At 43.5% G+C, this 11020-nt stretch overlaps 1 protein-coding gene across 1 annotated transcript in view; it reads right to left on the reverse strand.

Annotated features, from left to right (window-relative positions):
• LOC101592282 (A-kinase anchor protein 17B) overlaps nt 1-7318 on the reverse strand; it is a 54621-nt gene extending 47303 nt beyond the window's left edge. The window contains exons 1-2 of the mRNA XM_004645714.2: nt 7264-7318; nt 2840-2901 (exon numbers count right to left, since the gene is read on the reverse strand). The gene's annotated coding sequence lies outside the window, so the exon portion shown is untranslated. The remainder of the gene's footprint in view (nt 1-2839; nt 2902-7263) is intronic.
• Between the last annotated feature and the right edge of the window lie 3702 nt (nt 7319-11020).

Below are 11020 nucleotides of genomic sequence, written 5' to 3' on the forward strand. Positions count from 1 at the left end.
AAGAGAAAGTAGGTGGAAATCTTGAAGACATAGGGGTAGGCAAACAGTTCATGAAAAGTACTTTCCGTGCAGTTAATTTAAAGAATTAACAACTGAGACCTCCTCTTATTGAGAAGTTTCTGCATGTCAAAAGAAATTACCAACAGAGTGAAAAGAGAACTGACAAATTTGGAAAAAATCTTAACTAATAAGCACTCAGACAAAGGGCTTCTATCTAGAATTTATAAAGAACTAAAAAGCATTAGGGCCCCAAAATCTTAATACCCAATCCAGAAATGGCATCCGAGATGAATACACACTGCTCAAAGGAAGAAATACAAGAGGCAAATAAATACATGAAAAAATGTTCCACATTACTAGCCTTCAGGAAATGCAAATTAAAAGGGGCCATGGAGATAGCTCAGTTGAATAAGCGCTTGCCTAGCAAGCACAAGGGCCTGAGTTCAATCCCTGGTTCCACAGAAAAAAAAAAAAAGCAAGGGCCTGAGTTCAATCGCCAGTTCTGCCAAAAAAAATGCAAATTAAAACAACACTGAGATACCATCTCACCCCAGAAAGAATGGCTATCATAAAGAAAACAATCAACAACAAATGTTGGAGAGGCTGTGGGGGAAAAGGAATCCTTCTCCAATAGGAATGCAGACTGGTACAACCATTATGGAAATCAGTGTGGAGACTCCTAAAAAAACTATGACTGGAAATTCCATTCAATCCAGCTATCCCCTTCTGAGAATTTTCCCAAAAGAACTGAAAACATCATATCATGGTGATATATGTGCTCCTATGTTTATAGCAGCACAATTTGTGATAGCCAAATCTTGGAAACAACCAAAATGCCCATCTGAGGAATGGATGAAAAAGACGAGGTGGTTTTATACAATGGAGTATTACTCAGCTATAAAAAAAGATGAAGCCTTCGTGGGTAAGTGGATGCAACTTGAAGCTATACATGTAAGTGAAATAAACCAGACCCACATGTGTAAATATCGTATGTATTGTCTCCCTAGGGTAAGAACTCAAAAGAAGAAATAAAAATTGAAAGGTATAACATAGTTAAATGGAAAGAGAAAACTTAAGGATTAAACAATGAAGAGAGAGAAAGGAGAAAAGTCAGGAAATATGGTAGGGGCAAAACCATACATTTATATAAACAAGATGGTTAAGGCAATGGTCCTAAGATCCATCAGGTTTTTGAAAATAGCAGTTAATGGGTAGAATTCTCACCCTGACTAGGTCTATATGCTGATATCTGTGAACTAAGCAACTATATAGTGGAGAGCAATGTATATGCTAAAACCATGCTTAAAATACCTGTCATTTTGGTCTTCTAAATGCATACTGCTTCTAATGTCATATCAATTATTGCTATATTCTCTTTAAAGTAAATGTTTAAAAAAAGGTAATAAAAGTAAACAAGAGACAAGAAAAAAGATATTGTGGTCTCAATGTGCATTCATTCTCCTACAATTAGCTCAAGTATATCTTTCTTTATGGTAAAGTAGAACTCTAATGTGTACAAACACCACATTTTTAATCCACTTACTTATTGACAGACATATGGGCCACTCTATGATTTACCTATTAAGAGTTGTGCTGCTATAGACATGGATATCAGGGCTGGGGAGATGGCTCAGTAGAATAAGCGCTTCCCTAGCAAGCGCAAGGGCCTGAGTTCAATCCCAGGTTCCAAACAAACAAACAAAAGATTGATATACATGTATCACTCTAATATGATGCCTTTACCTCTTTTAAGTAAAGATAACTAAAAGGGGAATAGCTGAGTCTAATGGAATTTCTAGTTTTAGTTTTTTTAAATTTTTGACTCTACCTTCAGCAAGCATTCCAAATCTATTTACATCCGCTGCTACCTCCCAGGTTCAACCCATCATCATGTCTCACCTGAACTACTTGCAACAACCTTATAAGCTATATTTCTAGCCTTGTCTCTAGAGAGTTCTATTCTATACAATAGCCAAAATGTTATTTCAAGCACTTGCCTAGCAAGCCTAAGGCTCTGAGGTCCATTCTCAGTACCACCAAAAATATTTTTAAATAAATAAACAAACCTGAAGTCAGACTATCCTTTGTTCAAACCCCTCCAGTACGTTCTCATCATGCTTTGAAGGAAGCTCCAACTGCTTACTCTAGGAATAAGACCCTGTGTCACTCTTTCAACTCATCCATCCTTTCCCACCTCCTGCCTTTGTGTACTCTGCCCAGCCCCATTGGCCTTTTTACTGCCCCCTAAATACATCAGCATCACACCTCAGGGACTTCATATTTGTGTTTCAGTCTGCCTGAAGGGTTCTACCCAAGATCATTTATGGCTAGCTCATTCTCATAGCTACAGATTTGACTTGATTGTTAGTGAGATTCCTCAGAGAACTTTTCCATGAACACTCTGAAGTAGCACTGGCCCCATCCTTGCCACTCAGTAGTACATCACCCCATTTTACTCTTACTATAGTACTGAAACTATCAAATGCATATCATCATAACTGTTTGTGAATCGGCTTTATTTGCTCATCTCTTCCCCCCTAATGTATAAGTTTCAAAATGACAGGGACTGCATCTGTCTATTGCACCAGTATGTATATAGATTGCCATAGCCTAGAACAGTATTTGGGGCACAGTTAAACCTGAAGAATGATAAATCTTACCTAAAACAGAAAGGTTGTGCAACAACTACATTTCAAAAGCATTACTTCCGTATTTTAAAATACTAATACTAGCACCTAGAGACTGAAGGAAATGATAATGCAGACTTGCATGTTGTCTTGGACTCCTAGAGCTGTTAACATTAACCACTGAACACTGAGATGAGTTCAAGGGTACCTACCAAGCACCTGCTCTGTTAGACACTTTGGGGGTCACAGTGATGAATCACTCAAAGAACTGAATCTAGAAAGAGAAAAAAATGGAGACAATTAGCTGGAATCTGAGGAAGAAAATCGTGAATATCAGTAGAAACACAGGACACTCTGTCACAGATAAATAATCATGACCTTAACATTCTTTCACATCAAGTGAATGTTAGGATTTCTGGAAATATACTTTGGGTTTGAAATGTGCCAGTATTGCTCCCATCAAGAGTGTTGGCACATACATAGAAACAGTTGTACTTGTCACAATAACTGGCACAGGGAAGGGTGCCACTGCCATCTGCTAAGCAGGACCTAGAGATGCTAAATGCCCATCAGTTCCCAGACACACTTGTCCACTGACGATCTCCCCGCCCAGATGCCAACACAGAAGTGGTTTGTACTTGGCCAACCAGAGCGTACAGAGTTCTTTCAGGGACTTCCAAATTATATCTTCAACATGTTATTTCTTAGGCAGTCCCTTCTGAGTTGTCCCCATCAAATTCATTTTATCATTTTGCACTAGATCCTATAATCATAAAGTATCCAATAGAAAGAAAGCCTGAGCTCAAGTACAGGATGAAGCAGAACCACAAGACCCGCCAAAACGTCCACCGGGGTCTCAGGACAGCAGGTTTTTAGTCCCAGACCAGAAGAGGCTGGGATATGCCAGTCCCTGGCTGTTGGCTCTTCCACAGTGTTGCAGCATCTCTGTGTGTTATGGTTATTTTCATTTCGCAGAGACAGTGAGCCTGACTATTTCCTAATTACACTGTAAGGTGAGAAGCTAATCTTGAATTAGAATCTTTCTTCACAGGGCCTTATTTCCCTTAAACAAGAGTCCAGAGTCCAGACAGCCAGGTAGGTCCTGGGAATAGGGGTGGGGGCACTGATGACTGCACAAGAGTTCCAGAGCATTTGGCCCCCAGCTAAGAAGTCTGTCCTGCAGAAGAACATAGCCCAGGCCTTGTAGCACAAGAAAGCTGGAAATTCTGGTTTTTGAGACTTTATTTTCTGTATGCTAACCACTAATTCAATCTACATTTACAAATAGTGTGCAGGCTGAAACATACTCATCAAGGGCTTATTTGATCCAGAGCCTTTAGCTTACTTTTCCTGCACACTGGATCCAGGACTCTGTTCATTTGCACACATCTGGTCCAATGTCAAGAAGTGTTCAGGATATTAAAAAACAAGTCAAATATATGGATATCTGGGCAAGATTCTCAAGAGAGGAAGAGAAAGGCACAGGCTCAGGGAGCCAGGTAGGTCATACCAGATGAATGGTACTATTTTGTCATGCTCTTTGCTCAAACCTTGACAACATCCCCTATTTCTTTTCATTTTTATTCACAGCAATGGAACCTAGGGCCTCATGCATACTAGGCAAGTACTCTGCCACTAGAGATACACCCCAGCCCAAGCATCCCCTATTTCTCGTTGTATCAAATCACAAGTTCTCTTTAGGGCTCTCCAAAATACACTCCTCCCCCACTTTTCCAGGTCTGTATTTCATTATACCTTGTGTCCATCTCTCTTTCTAGTTGGGCCAGTTTTCCTTGAGTGGATCCCTTCAGAGGACTATCACCTTCCTACCCTTAAAAGTCTTGTTGACATCGCATCTCTTTCACATGAAACTTTTCTGTGACTGTAAAAAGCAAAATGCTTTTAAACTCAAGGCCTGGTGTCACTTAGATCTGAATTCAAATTCCACCTCTGCCAATAACCAGGCAGTAGGATGTCATTGGCTTTGATACTTCTTTGAGTTTTATAAGTTAATAAATGTTTGAAGCCAGAAGTGTTTCAGACCTTGAATTTATGGAATATTTATACAATACATACAAATATATATTGAGGGTGGGACCCAAGTCTGAACATAAAATTAATTCATGTTTCATTGACATGCCATACCGATTAGCCTAGAGGCAATTACATACAATATCTTTAACGCATCTGTTTGACTGCAACCTGTCATATGGGGGCAGATAAGGAATTTTCTATGGCTGCTGCCAAATCAGTGCTCAAAAAGTTTTGAATTATGGATTTCAGAACTCTGGATTAGGGATGCCTAACCCCTAATAGTGCCTACTTTGCAGGATTTTAATAATACGTGAGCCCTTATTATTATTATTGTAACTCAATTTTCAATTAATTTTCTTTACTTCTATAAGTGCTACAGCTTTTATGCTGCCTCTTCTGATCAGACCTCTGCTGGATTCCATATAGCCCGCTCTGTGTCCCAGGTATCAGGCCTGCCTCAGCCCACACCTTGGCTGCATATAATGCAAAATCCATAGTCTCTGGTGGATAATGAATCAGAGTTGCATTACTAACACCACCATCTAAGACAAGTTATCCCAAGTCCCTTTCTCTGGTAAAGTAAAGATAGGGATGCATGCTGAGAAGATAAATATGTAGTCAGTCTCAGGGGCAGAGAGCTACTTCGATGATGGCAATAATCCACCCCACACCCACCACCATGTTGTATCCTACATGCTCCTCATTTTCACCTTCCCTAGATCCCAAGCCTCACTTTTCCTTCTGATGCTGGAGAGGACACACAAAGCCAGATAAAGATCACTGTCTCTTCCTGAGTATGTGAGGGAAAAACAGGACAAATAGCCACACCAAAAGTTGGATCCTGGACTGGGGAGACAGCTCACCAGCATAAGCACTGGCCTGACAAGTGTTAAGGTCCTGAGTTTTATCTCCGGTACAAAAAAAAAGTATGATCTTTGCTGAGACCAAAGGAAAAGCCTGTAGTCCACTACAGAAATCAAGGTGGCCTTGGGAGGCCCTGGCCCTCCCTCAAGCCAGCCCCATCATCCTCTGATGTGTGTAGTAGCTGGGATTCCCTGGGCATCAGTGTCCACAAGATTAGTCCACTTCTCACTTTTCTCTGTGCTGAACAAGAACTGAAAGAAAAATACCTTTGGGGAAGTCACTCTGATTCCAGCTACTCCATGCTTTGAGGACACCCCCCTTCAAAGACCATAGAAAATGTGGCTGTGGCAATGCTATGCTCTTTAAGAAGTAAATTTAAAAAGGAGGGGGCTTGCCTATTACCTTAGTTGTTTAAGTGACTGCTTCAACAAAGCAATCAGGATGCCGTGATTGATCCCCAGATCCTCAAGCCTTACCAGACCTGCCCTGAAGGCATCCTGAGCCAGTCAAAAAAACCCAACAAACAAAAAAACTTCTAAAAAGTAGAATTTAAAAGGAGGTTTTTGGTTTTGGTTTTTTTGTTTTGTTTTGTTTTGGTTTGGTTTTTTTTTTTTTTTTTGGCTACTTCAGGCTGCCTTAAGGGCAGTTCTGGTACAGGTCCTGGAGCCAGGAATCGAACTGCAGTCCTATGCGCCTGCCTGGATTTACTCAAGCGGTGCTTTAAACAACTGTGCTATCCAGCAAAGCCCCTAAAATGTAGAATTTAGGAGGCCCCAATTTTATGCCAAGGAATGGTCTCCTGAGAATGAAAATTGAGCCCTTCCAATTGTGCTGTGTAAATTTCAACAAAATGAAGTTATATCAGAGGCGAGAAGAACCTAAGGCAAAATGGGCATGAGCTCTGAGAATGAAAAGGCCAAAAGGGTCACCAGCTCCCCATACTGGAAGCCAGTTCTCCACTACAATTCACTCGAGTTAGCAGCATTTAAAACTTCTCCAGTAACGATTGCAAAACACAGTCGATCAAATGCAAAGAAGGCGCAGGTCCCAAGACCAAGACTATGATTCCAAGAGCGCGGATGGCAGTGTCCCCTACTGTATAGCATGCTCCATCCCTCTGCCCACCAACCCAAGCTCTGAACTGCACACTCAGAAAGCCTATGGGTGACTGCTCTCTCAGTCAAACTGGAAACAAACCTTATTCCACTCCTGCTGGAAACCTCAAGTCTCTTCAGATAAGGGCCCAGTCAATAGGAGGAGAGAAGGTGGGGGTGGGGCATGGAATCTTGCTAATGATTTTTGGATAGGTGTTGCAAGGGGGAGGGGGGGTGACAGAGCCAGAGCCACTGGATGCTGATCAAGCAGTAGAAGGCATCTTCAGCTCTCATTAGCGGGATGTCACTGCCAACCTACCCTAAGGGAATGCCTCGAGTGACCTCCACCAGAGCGCTGGTCAGCGCGCCCCCTAGAGCAGCGACAGGGCCGGAGGAAGCACTGCGGGGTCTATGGTGAAGGGAGAGGACCCCGGGGAAGAGCCTAGATGCACCTCTGGAAAATCTAACTCTGCTGAGGTAGGCGGGTAAAGCCAAGTCCCCTGTGCAGCCTATCCCCAATCCCCACAGAGGGTCCGGCGTGGCCCTGTCTGTGAGGCATAGCTCTACTAGGCCAGGGCAGCCAGCCGACCAAGACGCAGCGGGTTATAGCTGCCTTCTCTGCGAGCAGAGCGAAGGACATTTACCGGGAGCCTCAGGAGCCGTTGTGTCTCCACTCTGGGCTTTGCTGGGATAGCGAGATTGCCACCACCATCACCACTGACTCCGTTGCCTCCCTCCAGCCGCCGCCGTAGCTCCCCGCGACTCTTGCCCACGAGGCCAGCTGTTGAATGGTTCGCATCCAGCGCAAGGAACGCAGAAGCGTCCTCCCGCATCCAAGTCAGCGACGCAGGCGCGCGCCCGGCGCCAACGCCCTGTACACCCCTCGCCCCGCTGCGGCCCAGGAGAGCTCGCTGCAGCTGCCTCCCACCTCCGGGCTGCGGGCTGTGGGCTACGGGCTGCGGGGAGCGGGCTGCGGGCTCGTCTGCCCACCCGCTCGCTCCCTCCGTAGGCCCTCACCAAACCCAATTGCCTCCTCTCGCGGGCTCCGCCCCCCTCACAGCCATCTCTCAACTTGCCCGCAGGACCAATGGCAACAATGGACTAGTCCCGCCCCTCCGATTTCCCCAGGGCCAATCACTTTCTCCTGGGGAACCATTCAAGAAACCCCGCCCCTCTTGTGCAGCCTAGCGGGAGCCAAAGCTTATCCCCTAGCGCTGTTGCGCCAGAGGATTCTGAAGTCTACACAGGCTAGCCCCTCTCCGACCCACAAAATTACACTGGTTCAGAGCCTACAGCATACCTGGTCCGCTGACCTACATACAACCTATTTCCTTGGAAGAAACATATATTTCAAGGCCGGGGATAGCTCAGTAGAATAAGCGCTTGCCTGGCAAGTACAGGGTCCAGAGTTCAATCCCAGGTTTCACCAAAAAAAAAAAAAGAAAAAAAAAGAAAGAAGGAAACATACATTTCAAAAGCTAACGAGAGTGATATTGTCACCCACCTCACCTGAGGCAAGACTGCTCAGAAGTGGCCACCCGCTCACCTAGATCTTACACATAAGGTTAATAAGAACATCTAAGATCACCCATTGACTTCATCCCCGTACTGGTATTGGTTGTCGTTGGTTGTTTTGCTGTTGTATGTCTCATGTACAGGAGCCCCTCCCTCACAAACTAGACAACTGCCTGGGCCAGGGGTTCACTGGCTCTGCAGGATGCTGCTTGAGCCCCTGCTTCCTACCTTTAGGCTGAGTGACACTGAGCCCCTGGTAGCTTCTGCCCCTTGGAAGTCAAGCAAAACCAGCCTTGGCCCTCCTCTCCCACAGTGGTCCAAGAATGTGAAGACAATTCTGATTCACTGTTCCTCCAAAGACATAAATTCAAGGCCCCTCATGGAACTGATCTGTTCAAAGTAGAAGCTGAGAACTGAATCTGTTCTCTTCTGTACAGGGTGCAGTCCCTTTTGTACTGAGCAGACCAACTTAGACACATCCCTTATCCAGATAACTTTTCAACTTGAGGTCCCCAATGTGGCATTTGCTTTCTCCATGGCCATCTCGTGAAATTTACATTTACTAGACTTGCACTCCGCTTACTCTGGGGTGTTTCTCACTGTGGTTGTTCTGATGGGGCTGTTTTCTATTGGGTTGTCTGGCATGGAGGGGTGGTGTTAAATTCACTTTCTTCTGTCAAAATCTCTTTGCTGCTTATTCTATCCTAAAAGGATGTTCACCTGTTTGCTACCACTGCCTTTGCTCAGAGCCTCTTCCTGTTTGTCCCCCAACTTCTCACCTTGCCTGTAGGCTTTCATCCTCTTAGTTGCCTTCCCAATATTCCTCCCATCCATTTCCACTAGAAGAAACCAGAGTTGGACTTCAAACATTAATATAATCATGACACCATGTCCTCACTGAAAAGCACACCCCAGTCGGGGAAATAGCTCAGTGGAGTAAGTGCTTGCCTGGCAAGTGCATGGTCCTGAGTTCAATCCCCTGTACTGCAAAAAAGAAAAAAAAAGTTTGGGCCAGGGAGGTGGCTCAGTAGAATAAACACTTGCCTGACAAGCGCAAGGGTCTGAGTTTAATCACTGGTTCCACCAAAAAAAAAAAAAAAAAAAGCACACCCCAGGGCCCAATCCTTTCTGGCTCCCTCTCCTCACCCCCATTGTTTTCAGGATAACTTCAAACCTGTGGTATACTATTTATTTATTTATTTATTTATTTTTGGCAAAACCAGGGATTAAACTCAGGCCCTTGAGCTTGCCAGGGAAGCACTTATTCTACTGAGCCATCTCCCTGGCCCCAAGCCATCTCCCTGGCCCCTGGCATACCATACAAAACCTTGGTGATCTTGTCACTAGCCAGCCTCATCTTTAGCTATTCCACCTCCATCACAGAGCACCCTTGATATCAGGTAAACTGAACTTCCTGTTATTTTTCAAATGAGCCATGGTCTCAAATGAGACACTTCCATTTCTTTATACAGTCTAGAACAACCTTTTCTCTACCCTCCTATACCTGACCTACAGCACACTGATGTATCTTATTCATTCACGGAACAAATACCATGCACATCCACTATGTGTGAAGTGCTAGACATAAAGTGGGTAAGATTTAGAGGCTGTATTATGATTTGTGTCTAGATGTTCCCCTAAAGCCTCAAGAAGTCATGGAGCAGGATTCCAGAGTTTGTGATTGATTCATGGTCCCATGCTGGGATTACAGGTGTGAATGCTTTACCCACCCTGAGGCAGACAGCCTGCATACAATATAAGAGAGGGCTTGCTCTCTGCTGCTTCTCTATTTTGCTCTTGCTGTTTTGCTGTGATCTGCCACCTTTAACTGTTGTCGCTGTGCCATGTGTCAATCTTCCTTGGAGCCAGCCAAGTATGGACTGAAACCTGCACAAACTATGAGCTAATTAAATCTGGTATTTAATTAGCATCAGGTATTTTGTCTCAGCAAGCTGAGAAAATTAACCAAGACAATCTGTTATTCCCAGGCCTTAAGTATGGAATACATTTGTGTTATTTTTTTAAGAAATTAACAGAAATCTGAAGATTTTATCTCCCCATCAGGTGTTTCCAAATAGGGTGTAATGATCACATTTCTGTTCACCCTGCCAGATAAATATCAAAGCAGCTAATTGCTAAATTTTGAAGAGGCTGAAAATCAAGCCAGGGCTTCATATATGCCAAGTAGGTGTGTTTTACCATTGAGCTACACCCCAGCTCACGGCAGCCCATTACAATGATTGTTTTGGACTTCAAATTCATCTAAATAAAACTAAACGCTGAAGAAATTAAAACTGAGACTTTTCTCTCTTGCTGAATATAAGTGAATAATATTTAAACTCATTCCATTAAGGTTGACAATTTGAAGGCTATAGGTTATGGCCTTTTCTTTCATAATTCACTTCAACTTAAAACAAAACCCAAAGTTGTTAAATTGTGCTGTGTGTGCTTGCACTTACATGTTAGATTTTTCCCTTTTTTTACATCTATAAGATCAGTTACACAATTTGTAATATATTAATTGATGTCAGTGTCTCTGGGTTTAAAGAGAAAGAGCATAAACAGGAGTGTATGTTGTAAAAATGAACTGGTTGTAATCGCACAATTACAGAATTTCAGTGTTAAAGGGATTTTTAAGTTAATTTTGTCCAACCCCAGCCTAGATACTTAAAGTATTGTGTGGACAGATTTTCTGTCTCCTTACAAAGTTCTCAGCTCCTCTGAAGGTATGCCGTACTGTTACTGTGAAAACATGTCTGTCCACTGCTGTTTGTCCCATCTGGAGTAATTTGAGAGGCAGGTGGAGTACTTCATTTTCTTTTCTCCGATGCTCAATAGGTCCTGAAGACCTCCTCCTTCCAAGCGCAAATCTCACATGAAAAAGTC

The sequence above is a fragment of the Octodon degus genome, unplaced genomic scaffold (genome assembly GCF_000260255.1).
Source record: "Octodon degus isolate 3935 unplaced genomic scaffold, OctDeg1.0 scaffold00236, whole genome shotgun sequence".
Lineage (NCBI taxonomy): Eukaryota > Metazoa > Chordata > Mammalia > Rodentia > Octodontidae > Octodon > Octodon degus.